General features: G+C 42.9%; 1 protein-coding gene across 4 annotated transcripts in view; it reads right to left on the bottom strand.

The window, feature by feature from the left end:
* The window catches only part of rerea (arginine-glutamic acid dipeptide (RE) repeats a), a 131769-nt gene that overhangs the window by 89262 nt on the left and 23432 nt on the right, over window positions 1–19075 (bottom strand). For 2 of the 4 annotated variants that reach the window (XM_028581991.1, XM_028581994.1), the window contains exon 2: window positions 16505–16585. The exons of 1 other annotated variant lie outside the window; for it this stretch is intronic. The gene's annotated coding sequence lies outside the window, so the exon portion shown is untranslated. Of the gene's footprint in view, window positions 1–8692; window positions 9197–16504; window positions 16586–19075 lie in introns of those variants that run through there. One more of the 4 variants, XM_028581992.1, reaches the window with a different exon arrangement.

Below are 19075 nucleotides of genomic sequence, written 5' to 3'. Positions count from 1 at the left end.
CTTAAAAGGCTGAGGGGACATCTTTGCCTGCTGTACTCAACTGACAGCCCTGGCAGCTTCTTCACTAAGCACCAAGGGGAGGGGGAACAAGGCTCGTTGAGGGTAAATGCTGCAATGAATAATTATGTTTCATAACATGCCCCATCCCCCCAACCTTTATTAGCATCAAACAATAATTAATGGGGAACAAGGGGCACTGAAGAGTCTGCTTTCCGCTTTCCAGAACAAGAGGGTCAATATGCCCTTCAACCCTTTTCACTCTGCTCCCCGTCAAAGCAGGAGACACCTCATCCCTCTAAAAACATGCTCTTAGCTTATTTATGATGCCAGTTGCTCTGTTGGAGAAAAGGCAGCATTCCTGCTACACTCAGCAAAACTGGCCGGATCACTTTACACAGCAGTTCTCTACTTCCATCTCCACACCTCTTCTCAGCAGGCTAACTCAACAATTCAATAATGAATATTAAATGCCTCCTAATTGATGTCTATGGGAGTTGGAGGGGCTGAAAATATGGGCTATTGGACATGGGCTTGACTTAATTAAGTTTTTGTGTACGTAAAAAAAAAAAATAATCTCTGATCAGCAGGAGCAAAGCCAGTCCTGATCGAATTAGCTTTGCACTAAGAGCTCCATTGATCTTGGCACTCATCTGTGCAGATGAAACCCGGAAAGGCAGCTGGTAATCCAATAGCAGGGATGGGAAGTGCTTCAAGGACTCTGCTGTGTTTACCCACCTATTTTCCTACACAAAGAGGCAAGATGTTAGTGCACGGCATTCACTGGACTGATTCGAAGCCACAAGGCCTTGGGAGTTCCAGTGAAATAAATAAAAGCTGCAGTGTGACCAAAAGCAAGGTACTTGCTGAAAGTAATTGCTTTTGCCATAGCTATCATGTAATGAGTCAATAGGATGAGCTGTTTAAATGAGCTGGGTGGCAACATTCAAGTCCTAATACAGGCTTCACTTCATAATCCCTGCCAAAAGTCTGAAAGCAAGGCTGACATCAATTTAAAGGTTCTATTCACTCAAGTGTGAAAGTGTAAGGTTAGGAGAATCAATGTAGAGAAATCTGTCTTTACACTGTGATAACTTCATTGCAGCAAGCATTAATGCAAGCCTTTGCAATCAATTTTGCATGACACGAATGACATCAAACAAGAACCCAGAGGGCAGGGAGCATGTAAAATGAAACAGAGCAAAACTAAGGTAGTAAAGGGCAAAACATACATCTGTTTCGCTTGTGGAAATAGCTCCAGTGAAATGCGCCTGAATAGCATCGCTGTTGCGCATTAGCACTCATTCTCACACACACATACACGCACTAACGCACATACACACACGCGTAATCCATCAAGGATTCATGAGTGAATGCTCAATAACAAACGGAGTGCATTTCTCTCCTTCAAATCACTGCAGCAACCAAAGAGTGAGAACTTCTCAGCAACCCACAGACACGCCACAAACACACACTACTCTCATACCACACTAATAACCTTGGGCTGTCTACCAATGCCATGACTTTATGGAACAGTATGGGCTCTAAATAGAAGCTCCATTTCTCACCAGCAGTCAGTAACGGCTCTATTTCTGCCATCCTGTCATTAAATATTTATCTTAGCAGAGTTGCTGATCATGCCAAGGTGATAACCATTTTTCTGCCCCTCACACCTCACCTTTCTCTAACACTGCCACAATAAAGACCCTATTTATAAAAGGATTATCAACAATTGTTCCTTTAATCAGCGTATGGCAGGACTGTAGAAATCCCTCAACAACAGTCCCAGAGGAATACCTTTCTCTGAAGCCCTATCAGGCAGAGGATCTCCTTCACCGACAGCAGACTGAGTGAGTAGGAGTGAGTGTGTGTGACGATAAAAAGATGTGCTGCTACCTTGCTATAATGTCCTCTCCAACAATCTCAGAACAAAGGCCTCCATTTTGAAGTGGAGTTAGGATGGCACGGCAGTCTTAAGGTCTTCTGCTGCTGTGTGTCCTATTGCTTTCTATCCTCTTTGTTAGGTTGGTGTTTGTTATGCTAGCAAGATAAGCCACTGTTGTGGGTGGCTGGGTGTACTACAGCAACCGGTGTACTGCTTGACTGCCAAAGCCGACAGTCTGTGGGAGGGATTGTGGGCGTTATAGATCACTAGGAGACAGATGTCCAGTCTTGCCCCGACGCTGACTCAACCACTAACCCCAAAAACTGTGTATTTGCAAACTGGACTGCTTCCTGGTGGGTCTTAAGTTGATCTGTATCAGGCCAATCGAGTCAACTCTCCTTATCATAGCAACCTTCCTCTTTTACTGGTGCAGGGCTGAGTAGCTTTGTTATTTATGAAACATAAGAGTTGGAAGTCTTCTCTGCTACAGCCTGATAAACATTACAAGCTGTCTTGTGCAGGCAAACAAGCAACCTGATTCCGAGAAAATGACACCAGGCTCAAGACAAGAAATGTGGAGGTTTGGATGAATGCAAAAAAAACAAAAAACAAAAACATTAAATGAATATTGCGAATGCCTCTGGAGAACAGATGACTGGCAGGGCATTGGCAAGACACAGCATCATTGTCTACCATGAACGCATTGAGATTCAGTGCTGCACTAAATAAGTGTCATGCTCCAATAAGCAGACTCAAACCCTTTGAGCATATGTTGTCTTTAACTCTCCCTCGCTTTGTTTTATGGTGCGCCGTCACAGTTAATGATTTCCTCAAGATCTCCATTTTCCACATATGATTTACATGTTTGAAATGCGTAATTGAGCAGACACAGGTTTGTAAAAGCAACCATTACTGCCAAGCTGAATCCAAAAGACCCAAAAGAGCTTAGGAATTTCATCTCAAAAGCAAGGTTGATCAAGAGGAAACTGACAAGGTATCAGCATATTGCCTTTCAGTTTGTTCTTGGTTTACATATCTGGATTGTGCAGTCATCCTTTCCAGAGAGAATCACCGCCAGCAAAAACAATTACACTCCCCGCATCCGAGCACAAGCATCTCACTCAGCCTCGACTCGGCTTGACAATCAAACCCATTAAATCTTTCTGTGAATTAAAGCTAGTTAACTAAAAGCACTGACACACATCAAGAATAGGCATTAGGCTGTCATTTTAGCATAAAAAAAAAACAGGAATGATTTGCCGGTTCAGAGAGATCATCTCTCTACAAGCAGCCTGGGGCAGCCCTTACTGTCTACCTCATTATTTTTGGAAGAACAAGGCCACTGATGAATCCGGTTGGGTTAAATGTAAGGTGCTCTCGTTATGACCTGGCTCACACACACACAGCAGCAGACTGCTTTAAGTTGCTCTTCTTACAGACAGAAGAAAATGGAGTGACTCGCCCAACAATGTAAATATACGGATAAATCTTACTTAACTAAGCTGTAAAATCAAAGTGGAATTGTTGGAGTACATCCCTCCCACGCAGCTGCACATTTCTGCAGTGAGAAAAGCTGTCAAATGTTGGCTTTTTGGGAATACTAGCTGAGCTGACAAGTGCCAATGATACAATGTGAGTGATAAAGACATTCATTCCTGCTTAGAAAGACATTTTCCAGATGTGATAGTCCGCAGTGCTCCAGTGCTTTATTACTAGATAAAAAGAGGCTGTTGCTGTGTTTTCCCATTTACGTTGCCAGGGTGACAAATGAAAAGCAGAATCACCCGCACAACTAATCAAATGAGTGAGTGACAACAAGTCAATATTTTCTTATTGTGTGGACAAGCAATATGTCTACACGGTAACGGGCTGTGCTTCGAGGCTTAGGCAATGCTAGACTCACAGCATTATACGGATAATGTGCCAATAATCTGGCACTGTGCAGCTCTTCAGACCAGTTCCAATAAAGACGCGGTATCAAAAAACAACCGTTACCAAGTATGGGCTAAATTACCAACTCCCCACACATCGTCTAGACACTGGACTTCAAACAAACGTACTGTGCTGTGTAAGGGCAATAAGCCAACAAAGACAAAATTGTAATTGGACATTGATCTGTCAAGGTCTAAGGATAAATAACTCATCCTAAGGGTAGCCACGAAGAGAGCGGTACGTAAACACACCCAACCTTACCGAGACGTTACAGAAAATGGGCGAATTGAAATCTAGAAGTGCGTGCTCTGCTCAGAAAACTCCGATTGCATCCATTTTGCTTCAATTCCTTGGGGCTCATTTGTCATTTTAAAAAGACATGTTATTTTAAAAACAGACCATTATCTTGCTTTTGATTACATCCTTGACATAAAAAACAAAACAACTCCCTAAATACAAAATGGAGCAAACGTCTCTACAAGCCTGGTTAAACACAAGCAAGATCAATGGGTAAATTTATCAGCAAATATTACCATTCGCTGCCTAGCAAGTAATCATTAAGAAATGGCACTGATGCATTATTCATTGGCTAATGTATAATTCAGACTTAACAGCAGATTCTATGCATAAATGAAGCTGTGATACATTTAAACACATTAAATGTTTACTTGCTAAAATAGAATATGAATGCGCAGCATGAATGCTTCCCTGCTGCTGTCACTCGATTTTCTGCTACCATTGCTGAGGATGCAGAGACGCAAGGTGGATACTGAAATATAGACTCTGACAGCCAGCCCACTCATCATAACACATACACTTAATGGTGGGGGGGGAAAGAAGCTGCTCCTGGTAGCTGATTGCTAAAAGAGTGTCTTGTTTCTTTGTTGTACTTAGTCAATGGAAATTAGGATTGGTCAGTAAAAATCACACATTACAGCCTTACAGAATACACAATTTTCCTTCTGGCACATAAAGAATTATGTACTGTTGCTTTATCTCCCTCGGACATCGGCTTGTGTGTTCAAACATCACAGCGGGATTGTGAGGATGTTCTTGTTGAAGTGTCAGAGCTGGTGTCAGAGGGACAGTCAACAGGGAGGAAGAGGAGGCAGCGAGGACACACAGGCTCTATCTGACGGTGTTCAGAGCAGGCGGCCCTGTGGGGACCGCCATTCCACTTTATGACCATGCACTGAATTAACGAGGCCAGATGTCCCCCCACTTAACATGTGTGAAAGTGCCCTCCGATGGGCTCAGCTGCTTTAAGGATGTACAGACAGAGTGGGGGGAAAAGGAGACAGGGCCTATTTTCAATTATCCCAATTTCTCACTCATCGTTGGCTCCCGAGGTTTATGTTAATTAAACATATCAGCTTCTTCCTCTGTGCACAAAACAAATTAGATACAATTTCTCTATGAACAATCAAAGCACCTCTCCGGTCCTTCATCCCTCTATTTCAGTAGTCACCCACCAGAGGGTACTGCCTCCTTAGCAGTGCTACCACTGTTTCATGTATGTCAATCAGTGGCTAATGTATTATAAATGTGTGACTGGTGAACCACTATCTGCAAGGACAATAGTTCAGGAAGTGGCGAGCTGGCCTGCTCCATTTAGAAATGAAACTCGTCTAAAGAATCAACCAGACCTGAAAAGATTTATCATCACTGCTCAAAAACCATGAGTCTGCTTCTGTATAGGGGGATGGAAACTATACCAACAATGGTATGGAAGCCATGACTTCTTATTGATTTTCTGCCTGGCTTTATGACACCGCGGCTTTTGCATTTCTGTATTGTTGGGGTCAAAAGTGGGAGGGTAACTGTGCCTGAGATATAATGCAGTTAAGCCCTATTCACACAAGCAAAAAGCAAGAGTTGTAATTTACCTACGTTTATCTGATCAGCATCTGATCGGTTTGTTTTCAATGGGTCAAACATCACATCCGTTTTCATTTTTGCAGCTTATTTTATTAACAACTGGGTCATTTAGTCGTAATTACAATGAGATGCAGTTGAGTCGTTCAGAATAGCACCCCAATGGAAAAGACATCAAGACCCCAGCAGACGTACTCATTAGAAAGACAATTAAAAGGTCCGCCAACATTGCATCAATTACAATTTCTCCAATTCTTTAAGCATTACATCATGCCGTTAAAAAAACAACACATTGACAACCTGTGTTTTTCTACCAGCCAGCAACTGCCATCATCCTGACACAGGGAGAAAAAAAAAAGGGGCAGAGACGCAGCGTGGTGCAATCCCAGTGAAGGCCATCATGCGAGCAGATTAAATAACGTTTTTCCAATGCCCTGTCAAACATCCAGCCGCCTCTGAGCAGCTAGACAGCCGTTACAGCCTCACTCTATGAAGCATCTCTCTCTGTATGGTCGGAAACAGCCTCTTTGATCCGGATATCGCCCCTCAGATTCCTCAGAGGTGACACTCATACACGCGCCCGTATGTGAGCCGAATGTTTACTCGCTCTCTGTACCTTGTCAGCGGGTGAGACTTGTGTTTATGAAGGGGGGTGACTCACACCGCTACTATGATTCCCTTGGTTTACATGAATCAACAACGCAGACTGCGGACTCAGACGTAGATCAAATTGCACATCAGATTTAATTTCCTACAAACACTGGTATGTAGCACTGCAAATAGAGATGATGTGAAATGATACAGACAGCGGTATGGTTGTGTGTACATAATTAAGCTTAGGAATCTGCTATACTCTCATCTGATAGCAGTCTTACCGTGAAACCCTCAGTGCTCCCAAACAAATCCCACACTGCAGAACAATTTGGGCTCTTGTGTACAACTCCATTAAGAGGTCTGACCACTTCCTCTATCATACACTCCACAAGTAGTGAAACTAAATGGATATGGTAACCTCTGGGGAACTGAGGAAGATGCCTTTTCTAAATGTGTTCAGAAAGACAAGCTGTGCAAGTTTTCCCACATGATGGTGCATGTTTCCCATATAACCGAAATGATTTCGGTCACACTGCTGGTTCCCATTTCAGAGACAGGCCTATCACTCGATTCAGTGATCACCAAATAGAAAAGATAAGTATGGTCTAAAAGCTCTCTATGAATCAACCAGAAGAGAAAAGCCTAAGTGTCACCTATTGTCAGCCAATATTGGTGGCGCAAATAAACTAATATGACAAGTGACATCACCTAAAAAGCATCAATACAAAGGGAAGAAGCAAAGCGTGTTGTCTGTAAAGTCTTCACACTGCCATCATTTAATGACATCTAAAATCAAAGATCACTCCCTCTTAAGATTAGAGAGCACCAACTGGCAGTTAAGCATTGTGAGTTACAGGAATACTAAGAAACACAACCACTGTTAACTTTGTAACTATAATTGCACCTCATGACTTAAATACAATGTCTCATATTCACATGACTTTTAAAACCGAATGAGCGTCACATGTTTAAACCATTTTTAGGTGAAGCAAATGTCCTTTATGTTCCATTATCTGCAGTGCTTGTGCCATACATTAGCCCATGCAGTGTCATCCCACTCAAGTGGATTAATCACATCTGGATCATTAAGCTAGAGGTCATGTCTCAGCTAGCAGGGGGACAAAAAAAAAAATGTGCCACAGGAAGCTGGGCATGGTGGAGATTAGCTCCTCACAATTAGCAATGTAACATCTGAGTCCATGTAATAGCTCAGTGAAAAATGCAGCAGCAGGGGGAGGCTTTCAGGAAGGAGTTGTTTTTATATGGCGGAGATTGAAGGCAATCACGGCTTCCCCCCTTCCTCGATTTGTATCTTGTTTCAGGGCTGAAGCTTTCTTTGTGCTTATGTGGCCACATCAACTTTGGATTTAGCTTCTGACTGAAGTCACATGAAGACTTACTATGACCAATTTTACAGTGATTTAAGTAAACAAGTCCACCTCCCCCTTCTACTGTAACTGGAAAACATTAGATAAGCCGCCTTTCAGACAAATAACTGTAGTCTGCTTTCAAATCCTAAGATGCCCCCTCCTAAACACACACACACCACCAGCCCCCCCCTGCTCTTTTCAACAACAGGCACTGATCCCCCCCCACGATGAGAGCTGCATGTGCTTGGGCCAGAGTTCATAGCCTCTGGGGTGCTGAAGGGGGGGAGTCAAGTTAATTTGGTGGTCCTTCAACAGTTTGCTGGTTCAGCCGGCCTCCCGTACACAGTCCCCTCCCATTCTTTCAAAAAAAGACTCAACTTCTTTCCATTATTACAGTCCAATAATCAATTTATGACACAAACAAGGCTGTAAATCCAACTGTCAATCCTTTTTATGTGAAACTTGGGGAAATCCCACCCGTGAAAATGTATGTGTCACTGACTCATTAAGATCCCTCAAAAAACAATTGTACCTGTCAAAATGCAACTTTTCTTTCCTTGAAGTTGATGGATTGCTCGAATACACACGCACAAGTAGTTTTTACATCTTTGATGGATTTTTCCTGGGCAGCAATGTTGCCATTTAAGTTCTCGTGTTGTTTACTTCATTATTCTGACTTTAAACCCATTAGCTGCTGAAGCCTTGTTACAGGCTGGCCAGGTCATGGAGGTTGCCTAAGTGTCTGCTACACATAGTCCAGAGAGAGAGAGAGAGACAAGTTTTACAACAATGCTGCCAACTTTCAAAAACATTTGACTCGAAGTCACACATGCTTCCTACTCGGGGATATAAACAAAATTAGGACACTTTTAGCTCAAACTCTGAGTGTCATCAGGCTTTATTCATCACTATATACCAAGTTCCGTTTCTTTATCACACACACATTGCTCTCCCTGTCTGCGGCCCCCACCTCCTCCTCCTCCTCCTCCTCCTCCAACCACAACCGTCCTGCAATCTTTTTTTGTATTCAACTACTCACCCGCCAGTCTGGTGATTCTTGGGAGTCCCAGAGACTGTTGCAAACAACTTCAAAACGCGATCCTTGCCCGAGATGGCCCACCAAACTTAAGCCAGCTGTGGCAAATCCAAGAACCGGGACAAAACGAGGTGAAAACGGACACTTTTTTTTTTTTTTTATCCCCCCTGGGTTTTTTTCTTCTTTAAAACCCGCTGCCTGCACGGAGGGGCTCAGGCGAGCACTTGTTTCAACAAAAGACGGTTTCACTTTACTGATTTACTGTTCGCGTCCGAAATCGCCGAGCAAAAGGCACTATAACGTTAGATGGTCCCCCTCGAAACGGCTTCTATTCCCTTTGGCCGTGTTGTTGTTGCTGTCGATGATAGTGTCCACATGAAAAGTAACACAGCGCTGGTAGTTCTTTCGAGGGGTAGGAAACCAGCGAGTTCGCCGTTTACAGGCTCCGCTTCCTTTTTCCACACATACACACACACGCGCACACACACACGCGCGCGCTCTCTCTCTCTCTCTCTCCCCCCTCTTCTCTCTCTTTCCTATGCACACACACACTCTACGCTCTCCCTCAGTCTCTGTAACCACCCCCTTTCTCCTCCCCTCCTCCTCTTCAGCTGTTCAACAGACGCATCCACATGGCTGACCTAGTCTTTCTTTATCCAGACACTAGTGAAGGAGAATTACCCCGACCACAGTCAAAAAGAGGAGAAAAAAAAAATCCGAGCGAAACAAAAACATGGACTGGATTCAAATAATCGTCAGGGACAAAGGGGTGGTGGTGGTGGTGGTTCGGGGGGGACGGGGACGCCAATGGGGCTGTTGATTGATGGCAGCCCCGTAGGGAAACGCTGAGCGCAACGTGTGTGTGTTTGCTTGCAACTGCAGCAGGAAGCGAGATGCACGACAGCCAAAGTGGCCCGACTTTGCCATCATCAACCGATCAATGGTAACGCTTATGGGAATGTGACTGAAACACTAAAGCGAGACAATGAAGAGCCGTGAAAGCTACCAGTAGAAGTGCCTTGTTAATAATGGCTTAATACACTACATTTCTCGTTCTGCGTAAAACCACACAGCAATGACACGTTGCAATGATTCATAAATACATGAAATTATGTTCTTAAATACAGGTCGTCGATTTATATCTGAAAACATTAGCATCTGCTGGAAACTGCACAAGAGGAAGGCTGACTGAATGCTGCTCAGGCTTGTGGAGCTCATTTGCATTTTTGGATAATGAATTAATTAGTCACCCCACCCATTAAAAAGGCAGAAACAAGCGGGGTTGATCATGTGAATAGTCCATTAGCAATATTTGGGAAGCCGATTTAAATGGCTATCCTGCACATCACCAAATGTTGTCCTGGTTATTTTCCAAGGTCTCAGTACTCGTTCTGTGGATGAAAATACATTATGGTTTGTTTTCTCTTTATTTTAATGATACCAATGAAAAGAAATCTCCCTCACATGAGGAGCGTGAAAACAAAGATGAACGGCATTAAGTTCTAAATTAATAGGATCATTTCCATTTTACTGAGCAAGTAGCTTGACACATTTTTATTGTCTTCAACATGATATTGGATAACTGTCAAAATCCAATTAACTAAAGCAAATAGTTTGAGCATTGGGCTCTTTTTGCACTAAAGCCAAACACGGGCAGCAGTAGGGACAGGCAGTGAGGATCAATAGCAATTGAGTTGAGGGTGGTGTGTAGGGGGGTCTTTCATTGTGCTATGTTGGTCGTAGCTTCAATAGCAGAGGGTGGGGGTGCTCAAAGTGCTGGTAAAAACCTTTTCCAGCTCCTGAGGCAACTGTCCTGAGAAGTCGTACTCCCTCTGCACATAGTAACCTAACACCACACGGCCACAGCTCCTCCCTTATCACAGTATGTATACATTTCACAAGGTCAATGTTTATGATATTTACATACAGTCTGCCTCCTTTCCTGCGTTACACAAACACCCAGAGGACCCAAGATTGATAAAGAGGCAGAAATGCACGTCTCTCTGCTTTTCTGATGCTCATAGTGCCAAAAAGAAAAAGAAACAATGATATTTCATGCTCCAAAAACGATTCTATCATGCGTTACACAAGAAGAAGCCAGCCAACATTTGCAGTAGGTTTGTGAGGCTTAGGTTGGGCCAAGACAACAGTGAAGGGTGAGTGCAGTGAATCCTCTCTGAAGGCAGTGTAGAGCAAAGCTGGAATGGCTGGTGGGGCAGGCTCCCCGCCAGATGAGATCCCATTATCAGGCAGACGAGAACTCCACCTCCAGGATTTCACAGCTCCTCTGTTTATCACATGGCTCTGTCAAGTTGGGCACCATTAACCGATAATGAAAGGAGACAACCGGTGCAGTTACAAGCAAAGCACTCCACATTCTACAGGCCTAAGCATGTATCTGGGAAGCTGACTGTGTCTATTCAATTCTGTTCAGCATTCAAACGGCCCATCACAATACTTTTTCCCTGAGCACCCCCTTCTACAGATACAGTGCCTTCGATCCCCACAGAACAAAAACTGGTTACATGGTGCCTCTTTCTGAATTCAGAGGAAATTAAATCTAACAGAGCTGCGTGCTGCTCGAGAGAGAAAATGACACTTTCCCGCAACAGTCTTTTTCCTAAAGATTATTAAAAAAGGAGAACAATTCCTTGTACGAGCTAACAAACCAGAGGGGGCGTATGAGGGGGAAAAAATGGCACAATAAAGCAACACAAACAATCATTTTGAAATATGTTTTCTTCATCCACATCAAACATAATTAGTACAAGTGTTACTAAACAAGAAGTCTGCAAGACAGCTACTGAATCAAAGGCCAACACGGCCCCCTCCTCACCCCTCCCCAGTCTGACTACTCCATTTATGGTTTATAGGATTCTGTAGCCACTTACACTCATTAAAAATGAATACTTAACAAAAGCTGTGGCTGACACACACTGTATGCTTTAGCCTGATTTCTCCACACTGGGGGGAAAACAAGCCACTCCAAGAGGCAGCAAACAGCGAGCAAGTGAGAAAGAGAAAGAGAGAAAGTCCTCGGCGTTACAAGTAAGTCAGCCAGTAGCTGAAACAACAGAAAAAAGCGACATGGATGACTGAGCCAAGCCTGTGAGAGACTTGGCAAGCCTCAGAGGCCCTGGCCTCTTAAGCACTCATATCTAGTAACTTCATTTAATACATTCACCAGGGATGAGCAGACAAGTTGAAGGAAAAAAGGGATTGAGAGAAGAAAACAGACTTGTAAACCAAAAGGAGGGTTAGGTTGTGGCGGTTGTACTTCAAAAGCTCGACTTTAACACGTGACTAAATCTCTACAGTGTAACAAGCTAACTTCCCCGCTGCCAAAACATAATACGAGGGGAAAAAAAACGGATATGCTAGATTGAACCAATTTCCCATTCTCAGGCAGGTATTATCTACAGGAGCTGTTCTTCTCATATTAAAAAAACTTGAACACTGCTTTTCCAGATGAGGCTTTAAAGCAGCGACTCTCTCTTCGCCACACGTACTAAATCCATAAAGAACAAAGACTCTGTGTGGCTGCTGCTTGAAGTTACTGTTCCTCATACTGACGGCAAGTGCTGATAGGACTCCCCCCTTCACTGCTGGCAGGCAAGCAAGAAAAAAAAAAGCTAACTTCAAATCATTCATTGCCCCTTTTAGCCTTCATGGATTCTTAAGAGAGCACTTTACAAGTTGGGGGAATCTAAAGGGAAAATAGGGTCTTACACGACTAATTAAACCACAGACTTTGCCTGGAGGGGGTCGAGAGAAGGGGAAGCAATAAAACAATCCTCTCCAATCTCCCAACAAAGTTAGAAAATTACTCAACTAAATATGGTTAACTACACGCTTGTGGATATGAAGATTCAAGGACTATTGCTTTAGGTAAAAAGAAAAGTAGTCGACAGAGTAAAATTTCATTAACTAAAAAAAAAGAAGAAAAAAACCTTTCAAGAATAGAGGTTACACTTTTCTCTGCACAAGCGAACAGCCCTATTATGGTGATAAAAGACGTCAGAAATCAAGATGTACTCTGGAGACAATCCAAACAGACAGCTAGTAATTAACCTGCTACCTAGTAAGCCTTTATTTGCGATCATTAACACAATTGTAAAACTGTGAAGGAAGCCAAGGAATGGTATTTCACTTTAGGCCATCAGTCTAGCCTCACATAGCTATCTTGTTTACATAGCTATTCACAGCCACATTTGGCAGCCTCGCAACACTCTGAAAACCAAGACACTTGTAGGCTACATATGTCTAATCTCTTTGCCAAGCTACACAAGCTAGTCAAGAGGGTAAAACTTGCTTGCAACAGCCATTTGGTAAAACTATTGTGCATGTGTGTGTGTGTGTGTGTGTGTGTGTGTGTGTGTATATATATATATATATATATATATATATATATATATATATATATATATATATATATATATATATATATATATATATATATATACACACACACATACACATATATATACACACACACACACACACACACTCACTCAGACAAATTGATCAAATGTTAGTGAGAGAAATCACAGCATTTTCTCTTTTTTAAAATACAGCCAAACCTGATTGATCATTTGCAGACCGTATATAAAACTGCTTTTAATAGAAGCTCACACTGTCAACTGTTTTGGATCACAGCTTGCTGAAAGGAAAAACAAATCTAAGGTAAAAAGAACATCTCTAAGATGCTTATTAACCAGAAAAAACAACAACTCTGTATGGCCATAAACTCACACGTAGAGAAAGTGAAAACAGACGCAAAACAATTGCACATGTGTAGTAACTTAGATGCTATTTCACTGTGCTCCTGATTTTCCACAGACATTCTTCAAGCTCTCACATGGACTGTCTGTGTCTATCTGATTCTCCAGGCAAAACAGGGCCTCATTCATGTGAATAAAAGAGCAGTTCAGCATGCCATGACTGCATCAAGAACAGACTCTAAGGAATGAGACTATTTCCAAGAGGGCCACAGAGAGACAGAGTGCAGGCTGTGGTGTAAAGAGGAAGTTTACATTTCAGGCAAATCCTTTTTGTGAACAAAGACAAAGCAAGATAAACAAACAGTACGTGTCTGATGTTTAGCTCTGGTAGCAGTTAGTAAAATCTTATCCCAGAAGGGTGAAACTGTGTTTTAAAAGTCATCGGCAGTCAGCAAAGCAAATGGGGTCCATGATCATGAAAGCAAAAGAGAGTGGCGGTTGGGGTGGGATTCCTGTGTGGTTACTGTCTCCAAGCTAATCTGCTCAAATAGCCAGTGACTGCTCCATTTCACACAAAGCACATGGCTGTCTCACCTCCATACACTGCCACCCTATGGACAGGGAGTGGAGGTGCAGCTTTGTGCTGTGCTAAAAGAGGAGGCGGAGTGGGGAAGCAGAGGCTTATAATGAGTAAAACAAAAAATTAACTCCCTACACTATAATTCATGAAACACACGTATTAAGATGCTCAAAATGGCGCAATGGCCCAAACACAAAGCTGTATCTCCTCCCCCCCCTCGAGTACCAATGCTTATTCAGAAATCAATTACTCTGCTGTGGTCACACATGGCTGCTCTCAGTGTGTAAGATAATGATTCAGCCATCTAGTTTACAGATAGATAGTGATAACTAGAATAAGCACATCAATTATAGGTCAGAGGAAGATTCTCAAGTCATTCAAGCTAATTTTTCACATTCCTCACATTCCTTTTTCAATTTGGCATGAATAATAGCACAGACAAGTAATCTCAAAGACCAATGTACGGTCGGCACGTCAACACAGGGTGCAGTGAGGAAAAGGATGTGTTATTCAAAAAGACAGCACACAGACCGGGTGATGAGGCTGTGTTATGAGATTAGACTGTTTTTGTGGGAGCGAATGGGTAAAATCAGTCTGTGTGCAGTCGGAGCAGAGACAGTTGGGAGATCAGTGCCGAGGTCAAGAGGAGCCACTTAGCTGTGCTTTGGCCTCCCAACCCCTACAGTGTTCAGAATCAACTGCTCCACTGTGGGAGTAGATAAAAAGCCTGGCAGCAGTCTTGCAACCAGAGTCGGCTACATTTACTAATGCGTGCCGGCTTTATTTATGGCTTTTTAAAAAGGTACAAATGGAAATGAATGGGACTAGGTAGGAAGGTGGGAAGCTTGCTTATTAGCCAGAATATATATTAGCTTAGCCTCACTAGTGCAGATCCCCAAAGGCATTAAATCTAGAGGCTTGTTATAAACAATCCACACACACAAAAAACTATGCCTCTCGCAATTAAAACTAAACCAAGGTCATTTAAAAAAAATAGAAAAAAGTGAAAGTATTATTACGATAATTTAAGAGTTAATGAGATTCAAACCCTACCACACATTATTACAACAGCAATAAAAACAAGAAAAATAGCTGTCCCATTGAGGACTCTGGTGAGGAGCTATTGTGCGGAAATCTGAGAATAATACGTTAGGTGTCATATATGATTACATGGCAAGCCCGCTGCTCTTTGTCTTTATTGTTTCGACTTATAAATCAACTGAGCATGGAAGTGTGTTTCACATTATGCTGTTGTGGACACACAGATAATTACTACTCACCCACAAGTGGTGAGCTGGAAATTCTGCAAATTGCTTGTTTGGATGCACATATTGTGCATAATACATGAGGCATCTAACGTATATGCGTGTGTGTGTGTGTGTGTGTGTGTGTGTGTGTGTGTGTGTGTGTGTGTGTGTGTGTGTGTGTGCGTGCGTGTGTGTGTTAGGAAGTGAGTGTGCAAGTTGAAGATAGCAAACAAGTAGGAGAGACTGGGGAAATGAGAGATAGGCAAACGTCTTTCATATTCGACATTAAGCAGAATGGAAACCCAACATGCAGCATGCTAATTGACTTTAGGGGATGCTTGGTGCAGTATTAGCTCCTTAGGTCAGCTTGTAGAGAGGGATAGATGGAGGGAAAGATGGATGAGGCGTGTGAGGGAAGGAAAGACTGAGTGAGGGAGTGCAAGTTGTAGCGCTCTCCCTGTTCCTGCACACATCAGCAGCAGGAGGGCAGGGATGCGCAGAGGCCACAGCAAGCCAATTACCAAACTCATTAAGTAACCTGCTAGTCGGCTTTGAACTGCAGCCCCCCTCCATTTCGTGATCCGCCGCGGTTTTGGACATTCAGATATGTGCTGCTCTCACTCTTGCAACTTTTTATTTTATTATTTTTTTTTTTTTTAAATGGCAGGAGAGGAAAGCATAAATGGCAAGACCCCTAATAATAACATTTCCACATGCGCTTATTAGAATTAAAAGTGCAAAGCAGAATCACAAGTGAAACCGCAATAAAAATGATTGGTAGATTGGCAGCTTAAGGGCATCATGTCGCTAAAGACAGCATTGCACTGGCTGCAAAGAAAGGAGACAGGTGTGCGTAGGTAATGCTAAAACATAAAACATAATGAAATATGCAGGATGGAGGAAATAATGCATCCAGACACAAACACAGGAGTGGGTTAGCATGAGTTAGCAGTTGAGGGATGAATGTGTGCTGACAAGCTTGAGCTGTTCTCTCCACTGGAACAGAAAGTAGCAGGAAAGATGGGTGGGGGTGGTGGTGGTGGTGGGGGGGAAGCACAATAAGTGGTGGGGATGATGGAGAGGAATAAGGTTGAGAGCACCAAGGGCAGGTAGAGAACATGACCAAGGTCCATTGGGTGGGGCAGGAATACAACATTTTGGGGGAAAGGAGATGTGGGGTAGGGCAGAGAAAGGGGGAGAAAAAAAAATAAAAAAAAATAATCAGTGTTAGTCAGCACTCCAGTGTCACCAAGCATTGTTGACTAACCTTGACTGCATTCACCTCCTAGCTCACTGCCACACTGCCTCTCAACAAGTATTGACACAACGACAGTCTGCAAGAGAAAAACTGAAGGGGAAGACACACACAGAGGACAGGGGGGAAAAAACAAAACATAAATGATGTGCAAATGGAACAAACGAGGTGATAACAGCTTGACAGTAGAGGTGTATGCATGGGTGAAAACGGAAGCCATATTAGGCATCATGTTGAACACATGGTGAACGTAGCCACTGAAAGAAGGTGCACAAAAAATAATATTACCCCTCACTGCGCAGTTAACATTTTCTATGGGGAGATTGTGAGCATTTATTCTAAGTCGGTATTCATTTCCCTCTTTTCAATAAACCTCTCTGGATACACACAGATCTAGGCACTCATACCTGCCACACATCGTCACACACACACCCCTGCACCTCCCCCATTATCCCATGAGCCCTCTCTTCTCTGCCTTGCTTGACAAGAGCTTGGAAATAAAAACATCACAGGTCTGCCTTGCAGCACCTGTTCAATAACATTGACATTTCGCATTCAGCATCCGCACAGCGAGAGATTCCCTGCATTTACTCTCTTTAATACCCAGAAACGCAACACACGCACACGCACGCACGCACACACACACAAACTTTAATACTGCAGATTTGGGGTGTGTGTGTGTGGGGGTACGTGCATATTTACAGTATGTCCTGCATGTGTGCCTGCAGTCATTTACAGGGTGTAAAAATCCAATTTAATTATTGGATGCACAGCTCGACTTTGTGGAAATAGTGTAGTGTAGAATTGTGTTATTTTTAAAGAAAACTGCTCATTGTAGTCAATTATCATCCATCAAATACTTAAGTATATTCGTGTGAATCGATGGGTTGCCACGTTTTTGGTCTTTTGCAAAACCAAATAAATGACGAGGATTCTTTAGGAAAATTGGTCAACATGGTTACAATAATATACAGTAGCTTGTTTTATTTGTTGTATGTCATATGTAACTGAATATTATGAGAAAATGAAGGACACCTTACAGACAAGATAAAATGATGGTTGACTTATGAATATTTAGGACACTGTAAGATGAATGTGTGTAGGATTTTGTCTGAGGTACTTTTCTTTAAAAAAAAGGAGGCTGTGGCTAGTTTCTTAAATTATTTCTTGATGGTAAAGCTGGTACAAAACAAGGCAACATCCCATGATATTTACCAGATGTACAAAATGATACCGTTTGTTATTATGCATTCCCTGCTTCTGATGCAATACGCCTCCTTAATTCTGCTTGCATTTTGAAGTGAAATGGTCTGTTTTTGAATTTGAAAATAACACCAGGTGTGCAGTGAATGAAGTATTTTTGTCTGTGAAAAACACAAAAATACACACGACAACCATCCAGATAAGCACATTACATTTATATTCACGCCATGATCAAAGATTTTGGAGGTCATAGATGTTTGATGTACACATTTGGCTTGATTTTTCTGATTTAGATGCACCGTGACAATATAATGCATGTTTTCAAACAATAGTTGCCACTTGAGGAGAAGATGAAATGTGCAGTGGGCCACCTACTGCTAGGGCTCTGTGGGGTCACCAGGTGCAGCTTAACCTGGGTGGCTGAACAGGGACATCTGCTTGACGGCATTAGAGCCATCAGAGCCCTGACATAACCACAGATTAAATGCCAGCAAATCTGAGGATTAGATCCGTGTATGAATAGCTTACATTGATTTTGCAATCCCTTCAGTAACTCTGGAATTTCCACAGGGACAGACAATGAATGTATCAAGCGCTCATACCCGCGCACGACCGTGTGAGCCCAAGATCACTTCCATGCTCCTGGAGTTGAGGGTTATAATATGTGAGCAACATGGGGCGATTTGGATCATGACCAAAACAAACTGGCCTTTCATTCTATAGCTGCCTGGTTGCAGTCCAAGAATGTGAATATGCATGCACTCACACATACTCAGCCCCAGTGAGACCTTTCTGACACAACAATCCTAAAATCCCGAGCTGAAACCTCAATTACCCTCCGACCACAGTGGCCCTTTGGAAGCTGGCTGACATCAAAGACAAGCGCTTCGCTTTCATGACTTCAGTCCGCCTCTCAGTCTGTCAGTGTCTCTGGCTGTCCACCACATGCTCTTCAGAAAGAAAAAAAACACTATTCTAACACCAGGCTCATGCTAACCACTTCAAACACCTCCACATAACAACATGAAGAAACCGAGGATAGCCTGTGTGCTGCATCTTCACTATTTCCATACTGTAAGAGGCGGGTGTCGAGTGGGTTAGGATATGAGCAATGATTCCAAAAGAGGTTTCTAAATAGAAGACAACATACAGCTACAAGAAATGTAGACCAACCTGATTCCCTCATCCAAAAAGGGCTGCACTGGTCATCCAAGCTGACCTTAGCCACCTATCAAGCGATTACTTGGTGATTAGTGTGTGTGTGTGTTGGGGAGGCAGCTCCATCAACCTTTGAGAAACCGTGCGGAGGCTGCAATGTCGAGCCAAGTGCAACGCTCTCCTTACTACCTCCGAAAAAAGACATGAGTGAGGTGATTGAGA

This window comes from Perca flavescens, chromosome 7 (genome assembly GCF_004354835.1).
Source record: "Perca flavescens isolate YP-PL-M2 chromosome 7, PFLA_1.0, whole genome shotgun sequence".
Classification (NCBI taxonomy): Eukaryota; Metazoa; Chordata; class Actinopteri; order Perciformes; family Percidae; genus Perca; species Perca flavescens.
Note: the sequence above shows the minus strand (reverse complement) of the source record. Positions and strands in the feature narration are given on the sequence as shown.